The sequence below is a fragment of the Perognathus longimembris genome, chromosome 14, assembly GCF_023159225.1.
Source record: "Perognathus longimembris pacificus isolate PPM17 chromosome 14, ASM2315922v1, whole genome shotgun sequence".
NCBI lineage: Eukaryota > Metazoa > Chordata > Mammalia > Rodentia > Heteromyidae > Perognathus > Perognathus longimembris.
In genome coordinates, this window is record NC_063174.1 from 41060903 (window position 1) to 41074036 (window position 13134).

Sequence of the window (13134 nt, forward strand, 5' to 3'; positions counted from 1 at the left end):
GTCCTGGGAATGGGTGACAGCTGCAGCCTTGGGTGGGAGGACGGAGGCCCCACAGAATAATAACTTTCACTCACTGCAATAGGCCTAATCCTATTACTTTGCATGGACCCCCCGGGGACCACCCTCCCTACCCCTTCATAATCCCCTAACTCCCATTGGGAATGGCCCAGGGTCCTCCCCACCGGCCCCTGCCAGGCCCTTCCAGCCCCTACCAGCCCTTGCCTGCCCCAGGTCTTGCCCTTTAGCTCTTTTAGACCACCTATGCCTGATTACCAGAACCCGCAAGGGACAGTGGGGAGCATGGAAGGTCTATTGGCTAAACCTTGAACTTGCCTACCAGGCTCCAAGCCACTTTCTTTCCTGAAGGAGGCTCCACCTGGGCCCTGGGTTTTATTTGCTTCCTATTCTTTTCTAAGCAGCTTCAGTAGCTTCTGTTTTCCTGTGGGTTGCAGAAATTGCCAGGAGAGCCTGGGTCCACAGTGTATTCATGTGTAAAACAGACTAAGGTGCTGGCTTCATGTGGTTATTCTGATGCCACAAGGCTATATAGCAAATGCTTAGCCCAGTGCCGGGCGCAGAGGACTCCTCCAGGGCATCCAATGTAATTATTACTATGGCTGACTTCCCAAATGCCAAGGAAGCTCTGTGGCCCCAGGACAGGAGTGAAAAAGTCTGATTTGGACTCTGTAGTTACCTGTAGTTATTCCAATCCAGGGTTCATAGAGAACCAGGCTGAGGTGCAGCTGAAATCAACACAAGTCAGACTCCAATATTTTCCAGAGCATTCTGCTGCTGTTCAGGATCTACTTCTATTTAAAAGGAGAAAAGAAGGGGGGAGGGCTGGGAATGTGGCTGAGTGGTAGAGTGCCTGCCTAGCATGCATGAAGCCCTGGGTTCCGTTCCTCAGCACCACATACACAGCCAGAAGTGTCTCTATGGCTCAAGCTGCAGAGCGCTAGAACTTTAGCACAGAGAGGCTCAGGGACAGAGCCCAGGCCCTGAGTTCAAGCCCCAGGACTGGCAATGAATAAATAAGTTTATAAAACAAGAGCTGGTCCCCCCACAAAAAACTATCCCCCAAAGTAGTGAGCTCCTCACTTGTCAGAGGTTCCAAGACTGATGTTGAGGGGCAACCTGCCAGGTGCCCTGAGGTCCGATTGCAGCCCCTAAACCCCAGCATCCCTGGCCTGGGCTTACTGTCCTCTCCCAGGCTGGACACACAGGAGGGGCCTTGGGCCTGGCTCTCCCTCTCCCCCACCTTCTGCTGCTCCTCATTTACATAAATTATCTCTCCCCAATTATCCATCCAGCTGTCTCAACGGTGATCTGTGAATGAATTAAAAATGGAATATAATTTAATAATGGCTGATTAGAAGGAGATTAGTTGTTATATAAAAAGGAAAAGCCAAGAGCCGGCTAGTTGCCCTTAATCTGAGCCAATACCATCGTTATTCAGGAAAAGCTACCCTGGCCACCATCAGGCAAGGCAGACATGGGGAAAAGGAGGGGAACAGCCCAGGTGGGGCCGGACCACCCCGAGAGGAGAGGAGGCGCCGGGAGCCTAGCGTTCCAGTCTGATCTCAGGTGTGGGCCTGGGCAGCTCCTGTGACTCCCTTCTAAGTGGGTTGAGTGGTTTCTGAGGTCTCTTCTTGTTCCAATTTCTTGAACCAAACTGCTGAACTCTCCTTGGGCAGCCACGGCACGCAGGAGAGCCCCCGCTTACCGTGAGATGAATGGGCTCTGGAGTTGGGTGCCCCCCACAACACAGAAACTACAAGAGGATCTCTCTGTCCTGGGTAAGGAGAAAGGATTGAGGCTGATGGCTTCAGAAGGTGTCATGAAAGAGGGAGAGCTGAGTGTGTGCTCAGCCCACCTGCCCCCCCCCTCACCTCAGCTGAGGACAGGACCCAGTGGAGGGCCCTCATCCCAGGGGTTCTCATTTACCTCAAATGCACCTCCTCCAGGAGGCCTGCCCTAAATCCCAGGCTTGGAGGTCTCCCCTGATCCCTTAGTGCACTCCGCACAACTGCTCAGGAGGCAATTGGGAGTCCACATGGAGGATTCCTCAAGGACAAGGACCGTGGTTTTGTCACATCTGCACCATTCAGTGTCGAGCACAATACTGGGCACATAAGATGCTGCCTCGGGCTGGGGATATGGCCTAGTGGCAAGAGAGCTTGCCTCGTATACATGAAGTCCTGGGTTCAATTCCCAGCACCACATATACAGAAAATGGTCAGAAGTGGCGCTGTGGCTCAAGTGGCAGAGTGCTAGCCTTGAGCAAAAAGGAAGCCAGGGATAGTGCTCAGGCCCTGAGTTCAAGGCCCAGGACTGGCCAAAAACAAAAACAAAACAAAAGCCAAGATGCTGCCTCTAAAATGCCATCTGTGGTTGCCTTTGGTGGACCCTGAACACACCTTTCTGTGTTCCCAAAACATTGTGACAACACCCTCAGAATCAGTCCTTGTCCTGTGGTCTCTCTGTCCCTGTCTAGGGAACTCTTCTGAATAAGTGGATTCGCTGGGCATTGGTAGCTCATGCCTGTAACCCTAGCTACTCAGGAGGCTGAGATCTGAGAGTCTTTGTTTGAAGCAAGCCTGGAAGAGTCCGTGAGACTTTTATCTCCAATAACCACCAGAAAACCTGGACGGGCACTGTGGCTCAAAGTGATAGGGTACTAACCTTGAGCAGAAAAACTCTGGGACAGGGCTCAGGCCCTGAGTTCAAGCTCCACAGCTGACAAAAAAAAAAAAAAAAAAAAAAAAGGATGGGTATATATACAGCAGGAGGTGAAGAGGACAATCTAGTGTAAGACTGCCTGTGTGGGCTCAGACCATCACCTGCTGCTGTGTGGCCTGGTGCACATCGTTAACCAATCTGTGCTTTGGTTTGCTCCTCTCTAAAATGGGTGTTTGTACTAATAGCCCTCCCTTGTAGGGTTTTGTGAGGATTAAATGAGAGAACCATGGAAAAGCACTCAGAACTCTACGGAGGCAGTTGAGTGCTTTGTGGGCACAGTGCTTGCCACACTGCTGCGTGGGCTCTCTTCCCTTTCCTCCCAGCTCCGTGTTCTCTGAGGACAGGTGTGGATGGACAGACCAGCCTGAATGGGGCTCTCTCAAGGGTCCAGGGTATGACTGAGTGGCTGAGAGCATCAGACTAGCATGGGCCATCTAGCACTGGTCCCCCTGAAGTGGCCCTCAGCTCGGGATGGTGGTATGCCCACCCGAGGAGTCATGACCCATTGGGCCATGCGTCCCAGGTGTCCAATATGCTAGAACAACTGCCTGTCCTGAGCATGGAGTGGGACAGAGGGCCACTTGCAGAGGAAATGGGCGAAGGCTGAAGAGATCACAGCTGCTTTATGTGTCTGGGACCACCATGGATCAGTCTGCCATGCCAGAGGCTGGGAAGGAGTGGGGTAGACACCATGGGGGCCATCTCCCTACAATATGAGGCAGTGCATAGAGCGTGCACAGTGCTTGTTGACTGGCTAACTGAACGTGCTCTACAGTTTTCCAACTTTTCTTTGTGGTTGGGTTTTTTTTGGGGGGTGGGGGGCAGGCATAATGGCACAAGGCTGTAATCCCAGCACTTGGGAAGTAGAGTAAGAGGCAAGATCATGAGTCTGAGCATAGTCTGGATTGTATGAAATTCTGTATCCAAAATAACAATATTATAAATATACATACATATATATACATACACACACATATATATATACATATATACATATATATTTCTTATGTTAGGGAGGAGGAGCCTGCTGTCCTTGGAGGACTGTTTCCAGGACACACTCCTACTGAATCTGTGGATGCTCAAATCCCTGTCATAAATAGCATCATGTGTGCATAGTCTACACATACTCTCATGTATGCTTTAAATCACCTCTCTATGACTTATAATAGCTACTGCAATGGAAACGGGATGTAAATAGTTCTTATACTATACGCTTCAGAGAATGATGAAAGAAAAAAAGTCTTTCTGTACTTCGTACAGATGCAATTTTTTTTTTCCTGAATCCTTTCTGTCTGTAGTTGATGAAATTCACAAATATGGAACCCATGGATCCAGGAGATGGCATATTGGACAACGGCAAGTGTCAGCAACAGGAAGTCCCACCCCCACACCATCCTATGTCTCAGGCCTGAGACCCGCAGTGCCCATTGGGAAGAAGGACTAACTGGTGTCCTGCACCTTCCCCAGGACCCTCCGATGCCCACCGGCATCTTTCCACTCTGCCCAGCCCCGGCCCAGTCACACAGGCCAGTGCTCTGTGGAGCCAGGAAAATGTGTCCATTATTGCCACAGGGGAGGTCTCCTAGGCCTCCCAGGCTGTGAGATAATTTGATATTCAAATCTGGCAAAGACCTGCTTCAAATTGCTACAAATTAAGCTGATTTTACCCCTCTGGATGAGGGATTTGCTCCTGTGGATCAGCCTTCCCAGGACTTGATGAGGTCAGGATTAGAGAAGGAGGGACAGGAGAAAGATCGAGAGGCAGCAAGGCTGGAGGGCTGGAGGGCAGAAGGGAGGGCCCAGCCCCAACCCTGGAGTTAGGGCAGGTTCCCAGAGCCTCAACAACCAGCTCTAACCAGGCATGGCAGGGTCTTTGGCCCCAAATGGGTCAGCCCCATCTCAGCGCCTTGGAGAGAGCCCAGCCCTGTACGGTTCACGAGGCTGAAAGTGTGTGGACCTCAGCTACTCTATCCAAGCCGCTATGCGTGTGGGCAGAGCAGACCACCCCCATTTTTACTGATGAGCAAATATAGGCTCTCAGTGGTGAAATGGGGCTCCACCAGCCAACAATGACGACGATCCAGACCAAACCGTTGCTACTGATTTGCTGTGTGACTTCAAGCCTGTGACCTCTCTGAGCCTCTATGTGAGGGCTCCTGGAAAAGCACACAGTGTCAGGCACACAGCGAGCACCCCGTAAACACTGGCAAAGCCTGAGGAGAAGGGGCAGAACAGTCAGGAAAACCCGGACTCCCCAGGCTTCATTTGTCTGAGGACAACTGTCCCTGCCCTTCTCCTGACTCTGTCTCCTTACCCTTCCAGGACCCCCTCCTCCTCACCCCTACCCCCCCTCCCAGCTTCCCCGTAGCTTCATTTCCGTCTGTTTGATCAAGGCCTGTACTGTATATTGCAGCAATTTCAAATTGCACCATTAAAGATTTTATGCTGGAGACGTTAAAATTAAAAAGATCTATGTGCAAAGAGTCACAACGAATTTAATCAACTTGATTTAATAGAAAACAGCAAATGGAATTTATGATGCTCCAAAAGACAAGGGAATTTTTTTCAACAAAAAAAAAAAAAAAAAAAAAAAAAAAGCACTTTGTAGAAAACAGAAAGTGGAATGGGGTGGGGGTTGGCTGGACTCCCCATCTTAGACTTTATCAGACCTAATCCTCAGTGAACAACCCCAGTTGGGGCTGTTTACCCGCTAATCCCAGCAGCCATTAAAATATTAAAGATAAATCTAATCGTCTCTTTATCCAAAATAAGCGACTTTTGTGTGGGGAGAAAAACGTCTAACCCTTTGAGAGAAGAATTAGTCCTAATGCATCAAATGGAATTCAGTCCAGGCGGGGGAGAAATAGGGTTTAGAGGCAAATGAGACGGTAATAGAAATAAAACCCAGAATAACAAATTAAAAACCCTCATTTACACGAATTAAAACGGCTCACAAAAGGGCTGGGGACCCAACCCTGCGCTCCTGGGGTGGGGGTTGGGGGCAGGTCCCCTGGCCCCGCCCACGGCCTCATCACCCAGCTCACTGTCACCCAAGGCATGACCTCATCCTGTCCACCTCGGCTGTCCCCTGCATGCTCCAAGCCTAGGCCCAGACTGGGCCTCCGGGGGTCCTGGAGGGGGCATCGAGCTTCTCTTAGCCCCTGTGTGGGCTTTGGGGCTCCAATTCTGCTCCAGCATGGGTGCTATCCCTCACCAGGGGAGATCCTGGTTTAATGTCTTAAACTCCTAGAGTCCCTGTTGGTTGGGGACAATGAGCAAGACGGGGTCTCTGTGTGGTCTCACACCACCCCTGGCCCAGCCTTGACCTCCTCCATCCTTGAACTATTCCCTGGTCTGGCTCCATGGAACCCCATAAGGTAATAGGTGGAAAGGCATAGACAGGGGCCCATCCATGTCGTACAGCATGCTCTCATTTCTGGTTCCCCTTAAGACTTCTCAAATAGCTCAGACACTAAGGGACCCTAAAAGACCCAGGAAGCCAGGCTCTGTGCCCAACACTGGGCCAGCCAGCAAGACAGAGGAGGCAGCCAGCAACCAGAATTCTCATGGCATCACCACTGGGTTGTCGTTCATGGGGGCTGAGGCTGCACCGGATGTTCAGGCTTTTCCAAAGGTGACCCCTAGGTTGGCCCTACGGACACCTCCACCTTCTGACCAAGGTCTGAGTCCCCTCACTATAAAAATCACACTCTCTGCCTTTGGGCCCAGTTGGGTCTCAAAGGAGACAGGGGCCCCTCCATGACTCGCTGTGGCTTGAGGAGCCTTGCTAGAGACCAGGGTGACAATTCCTTTCCTAAAGCGCCCATGGACTGTAAAGGGAGAAAGTGGGAGAGTGTACCCCTTCCTCTCCCTAGGAAACCCCCACACCAGTGGGGCTGAAAGGCACCTGGGGCCTCTCCCAATCTCAACAAATCCATTATTCAGGAAACTCATGTTAACAGCTCTGTATTATGGGATGTAGGGGAATTGGATTGTGAGGCTAAAGCTTTCCCTGGCTGGGACTTTTCTCTCTCACCTCCTCCTCCTCTTCCTCTTCCTCCTTCTCCCTGCCTTGTTTTTTGAGATCAGGTCTCCCTATATAACCCAGGAAGGCCATGACTGCTCAGTCTTCCTGCTTCAGCCTTCTGAGTACTGGAATTACAGGCATGTACCTCTGTACCAGGCTCTCTGGCTGGGTTTCTGCATTCAGTTGGCCTCACGTCAGTGCCTACCACAGCTCGCTCTGCTCAGTTGTCTCTCATTGCCCTCAATTTCTTCTCCACAGTGATCCTAACCCTTGGTTATAACAAGTGAAAATTCAGGGCTGGGAGTATGGCTTAGTGGCAAGAGTGCTTCCCTCATATTCATGAAGCCCTGGGTTCTATTCCCCAGCACCACACATATAGAAAATGACCAGAAGTGGCGCTGTGGTTCAAGTGGCAGAGTGCTAGCCTTGAGCAAAAAGAAGCCAGGGACAGTGCTCAGGCCCTGAGTCCAAGGCCCAGGACTGGCAAAAAACAAAACAAAACAAAAACACAAGTGAAGATTCTAGGCCAAGAGAAAATTGAGACAGGTAGGGTACCTCAGGCTCCTATGGAGTGTGGGTGACCTTCTATCCAGGATGGCTGAGGTAGGTATTGGGGTGATGAAGGTATAAGAGGGTATTGGGAGCCGAGCACCAGTGGCTCAGGCCTGTAAGCCTAGCTACCCAGGAGGCTGAGATCTGAGCATTGTGGTTCAAAGCCAGGCTGGGTAGGAAAGTCCATGAGAATTATCTCCAATTAACCACCAGAAAACCGGAAGTGGTGTTGTGGTTCAAAGTGATAGAGTACTAGCCTTGAGCAAAATAGCTTAGGGACAGTGCCCAGGCATGACCAACAAAAAAGGGGAAGGTTTTGGGTGGGATGAGAGGCCTTTGGATGAGCTTCCTCTTCTGCAGGCTGGCAGGTGGACTTACTTGTCTGCTAGAAAGAAGGTGAGTCTGCTTCAAGGAATAGCCATAGAAAGGAAAATAGTTTATCCTTTAGAAAAGGCGAGGAATAATACCTATATGCATGTTTGTGGTATATTATGATGTATTTTTGGAGAAAGAATGTTTATGAAACAATACACAGTGGAATCCCATTTTTTTTAAAACAACAAGAAGTATTAGCCAAGTATAGTTATACACTCTTGTAATCCCAGCACTGGGGAGGCTGAGGCAGAAGGATATGAACTCAAGACCAGCCTGGGCTATAGAGTAACACCCTGGAAAACAAACAAATGGAACCCAACAAAGTAAGTACAAGGGCATACAGGCTTAAAAAGTAGCTAAACAAGACAGAGGGAAAGGAAAGGAGGAAAGAAGCAAGCAAAGGAAGGAGGAAGTGAGGAAGGGACGGAGGGTAAAGAAGGGAGGAAAGGAAGGAGGACGGGAGGAAGGGAGGAGGGTAAAGAAGTGTGTGGTTACAACTACACTGCAATTTAGTCACCTCATTCGTGAAGCAAAGGTAACCCAGCACCTACCCCATTGGTTTTCTGTGAGTATTAAGTAAGGGACTCCATGTCCCCACTGAACCAAATGGCTGGCACCCAGGGAGCACTTAGTGAACACGGAGATTACCAACGGTGGTTGTAAACTGCACCAGATAAATGCAGGCTATATGTAAATGCTAGGTAGTAAAATACCAAGTCAACAGGAATAAATCTCAGGAGGATCTTTACAAGACTAGAGAGTGAGAAAGGCAGACAGATGAGTTGCAATTGTGGACAACTACCAGGGAGGAAAAAAAAAAAAATAGAACTAAAGCCTGCAAATGAGATGGCCGATCTATTCTGCATTGTTTGCAGTTTGGAAGTAGAGGATATGGTCAGAGTAGGTCCTGTGGTAGAGAATCTTTTCTTATCAGGAGGTTCTGGATGTATCTTCAAGCAAACAAGGATATAGGAGCTCACATCTATAATCCCGTCTCGGGCTGGGAATCTGGCCTAGAGGCAAGAGTGCTTGTCTCATATAATCCCGTCTCATCTGGAGGCAAACATTGGGAGGGTTGAGGTTTCTGGCCACCCTGGGGGAAAAAAGTTAAGAACAAGCTAATCAGGCTGGGGATATGGCCTAGTGGCAAGAGTGCTTGCCTTGTATACATGAGGCCCTGGGTTCGATTCCCCAGCACCACATATACAGAAAACGGCCAGAAGTGGCGCTGTGGCTCAAGTGGCAGAGTGCTAGCCTTGAGCAAAAAAGAAGTTAGGGACAGTGCTCAGGCCCTAAGTTCAAGACCCAGGACTGGCAAAAAAAAAAAAAAAAAAAAAAAGAACGAGCTAATCTCAAAAAGCAAGTCAGGTATTGTGAGTCACTCCTAAAATCCCATTTATGCCACAGGCCTAGGTAGGAGGATCAAGGCCCAAGCTTGCTCAAGGCAAAAACTTGAGACTGAGCGGGCTCCAGTGGCTCTCACCTGTAATCTTAGCTACTCAGGAGGCTGAGGTCTGAGGATCAAGGTACAAATCCAGCCTAGGCAGGAAAGCGATGAGACTCTTATTTCCAATTATCCACCAGAAAACCAGAAGTGACACTGTGGCTCAAGTGGTAGAGTGCTAGCCTTGAGCTGAAGAGCTCCGGGACAGGGCCCCAAGCCCTAACTGAGTTGAGTGCTAGCCTTGAGCTGAAGAGCTCCGGGACAGGGCCCCAAGCCCTAACTGAGTTCAAGCCCCAAGGCTGATGAAAACAAAAACAAAAACAAAAACAACTTGAGACTAAATATGAAAAGTATCTAAGACCAAAGAAAAGGTTGGGGGCATGTCTCAAGTGCCTAGCAAGTATAAGACACGGAGTTCACCAATACCACCAGAAAGAGAGTGTGTGTGAGAGAAAGACAGAGACAGAGAGACAGAGACAGAGAGGAAAGAAAGCAGTAGAATCAGACTCTAGCTTAGCTCTTGAAATCTGTGTGCTGTTACAGCTTCTCCAAGATACTTTCTTCTTTTTTTTGCTAGTCCTGGGAACTTGAACTCAGGGCCTGAGCACTGTCCCTGAGCTTTTGCTCAAGGCTAGCGCTCTACCACTTGAGCCACAGGGCCACTTCCAGCTTTTTCTGTTGATGTGGTACTGAGGAATCAAACCCGGGGTTTCATGCATGCTAGGTAAGTACTCTACCGCTAATCCACATTCCCAGCTCCTTCCTTCCTTCCCTTTCTTTCTTTCTTTCCTTTTCTTTCTTTCTTTCTTTCTTTCTTTCTTTCTTTCTTTCTTTCTTTCTTTCTTTCTTTCTTTCTTTCCTTCCTTCTCTTTTTTGATGGAGGGCTGTCCTCCAGATCCCAATCCCCTGAGTATCTAGACTTAAAGGCATGAGCCATCAATGCCTGTCCGCCTTCATTATTTGAAAAATGATACACCTCCCTTGAGGTAGTTAGGAGGATTCACTGAGACAAAGCCAAAAAGTCCACAACTTAATAAATGTTCAATGTGTGTAAGTTACATGTGAACCAAAATCCCTCTTGAAGAAGTTTGAGGTGTAGCTCAGTGGTGGTACACTCGCCTAGCATGTGCATGGCCCTGAGTTCGATTCTTAGCATTACAACAATAAAATGCATCTTAGGGCCATAAGCAATTTTACTGAAGAAATGCAAGAGGGTGCCTAGTGCAATGCCAGATGAGAGGAGGAAGATCCATCAGGGCCTTGGGTAGGGTTATCCTGAGGCTGTCTAGGGAGAACCATCTAGAACAATGAGAGATGAAATTTAGTGCCCCACAGGTAAGCCCAACACACACATGAGCATTGAAAAAAAAAGTGAAACACAGTTATAGTGACAGACTAATAATGGGATTATTGATTTAGGCACAGACCCTTTCTCTTCCCCATATTTCCCAGCCCCTCCTCTCAAAAAAAGAAAAGAAAAGAAAGAAAAACACTTTGGTGGTGATTGCTAGGTGGTGACTTGGGGAGACAGAAATTGGGAAGAAGATTTAGCTATTGCTGGACCAAAAATGACCAGAACTGAGGCAAATAAGAGAAATGGTATCCTGTTCTTCCTGCTCTCCTTCTCAGGCATTAGTGTTGGGTTTGTAACAAGGGGGACAGCTCCTGAGCTCTCAGAGAAGTAGACTGGATTAAATGTGATAAAGAACCTGGTAGTCATGAATAAGAGCATTAAGGGTCTGAGCATAGTGATACACACCTGTAATCCCAGCATCTTGGGAGGCAGAGATAGGAGGCAGCCTTGTTACATGACTCTTGGCTGGGCCTTACTGTTTTCAGCACTGTAGATTTCTAATCTTCATGACCATTTGGAGGGACTGCTACTATCATTGTCCCCACTTTATAGAGGAAACGGAGGCACAGACAGCTTGCCCAAAGTTACCAAGCAATTGGTAGAGCAGGAGCCTGACGTTAATGCGGTGCTGCCTCTGGGGTCAGGAGATGCTCGCAGCTCTGGTGCAGGCTGTTTAAGTGCAGCCGTCAACGCTGAAAGGGAAGTTTAACAATGGCCTCAGAGCAGAGCCAGGATCTGGATCTGGTGTGGTGAGCAAGTTAATGCCTCTGGAAAGGGTAAACTTGATTTCCTCCCAGCCCACACTTTGGGGGCCACCTTCCCTTAGGGCTCCCATACTGCACTTATATCTTTAGTCTGGATCCAGCCCCAGCTGAGCAGCTGGGGAGCAGGAACAAGGACTGTGAGCAGTCAAGGCAGCACCCAGCCCTGTCCTCACGGCCAGGAGTCAGCCAGGGCCAGGCGCCCAGGTCCCAAGGTAGCACTGGTGCTAGACCCTCCCTCCACCCCTAGCCTCTGGCAGGGAGCCCCTGCTCCCCTAGGGCAGAGTAGCAACTGTCTCCTTGGGACTGAGACCTGGCAGCTTCACACAAAGGGATGGGTCATGAGATTTTTCATCCTCATCTCCTGCGAAAGCTGAGTTCATCACTCACACACTGGTTTCCATCACTCACGTCCTTGCCCATCGGCTGGCATCTGGCTCATCGTGGCTGTCTTATGATCAGTCAGAGACATGACAGATGCCATTAACATAACGTCCCCCATCCATCGTCCCTGGGTAGGCTAGCATGGAGAGAGGGATGGAGTCACAAGAGAGAAGCTCTGACATCAGACAGCTCAGGTTGCATTTGGCCTCTGCCACTCACTTGCCTAGTGACCTCTCTTGGATTTGTTTGCCCAGGCTGGCTTTGAACTGTGATCCTCATATTTCAACCTCCTGAGTAGCTAGTGGTGAGCACCTAGCTGGTGAGATTCTTAGCCTCAATCAACCACCAAAGAGCTGGAAGTAGAGGTGTGGGCCAAGTGGTAGAGCAACCAGCCTTAATTGAACATGCTAAGGGACAGTGCCTAGGCCCTGAGTTCAAGCCCCAGTATCAGCATGGCACCTCCCCCCCCACCCCCCCCACACCAAGTAGAAATTCTGGCAGGTAAGGACAGCGTTGCTGTCTCCAGAGGCCCTGTTTACATTGTTGCTGTGTGAGTGGTACCAGAACTCAGCTCCAGAGAATGCAAGGTGAAGGGTGCCTTGAGATTGCAGATCCTGGGACCTGAGAGGACCAGCAGGCGTGGCGTTCTAACAAGAACACTTTCTTCTCCCCATAACACCTTCACTGTGAGCTGCCCTGGCTAAATCCAGCTCTCCCATATGCCATACCTGAGCTGGTGAGAGCCACAGAGAACCCACCTCACCATAGCCTTGCTAATAAGTACTAATTTCCACACCCCATAAGGTCTCTTTTACTTCTCAGTCTAGCCTATCGCAGCCACAGAGGATAACAGACACCTTGGTAATGGCCCAGGGATAGAGGATTTCCTTCTATTTAGGGGTTTGCAGCTGACTGTGACCTGGTTTTCCAATTGCTGCCCAAAGCCACTGAACCTGTCTCTGTCTCCCCGCCAAGGGTGTCTTCGATCAAACAAACATGGACTAAAACCTGCTGTATGCTAGGCCCAGTGGAGAAGGGATTCCCAAGATAGAGCAGACTGGTCCCATTTCAGTCTCCAGGAGGACTAGCTGAGGTGCAGAAGTACAGGAGTACAGGGGCTCCGGGCCGGCTCTCCTTTGCTGAACACATTGTGACCATGTTCTGCTCTGAACTCTCAAGCAGGAACACCCTGGGGAAACAGGCCCCCCACTGCAGTTTTTGGAACTCAGGAGTCTCTCTCTGGGTAGAGGCCCCATCCTGCACAAAGCGGTGTCCTGCTGCCTCTGACTGCTTTTCAACTGGCCCCACCGTGTCCTTCATAGAGCCTAGAGCAGGAAGGACAGTCAGTGGTGGAAGGAGCCCATCACCTGGGGAAAGTAGCTCATACCCTTCCCACCTCCCTCTCTGTCCACAGCAAGTCCCAACCTCTTTATTCCATTTGCTCAAGAAACTCTGAACTCCCTTTACTGCAGAACCCTATGGCCTAACCACCAGGTGC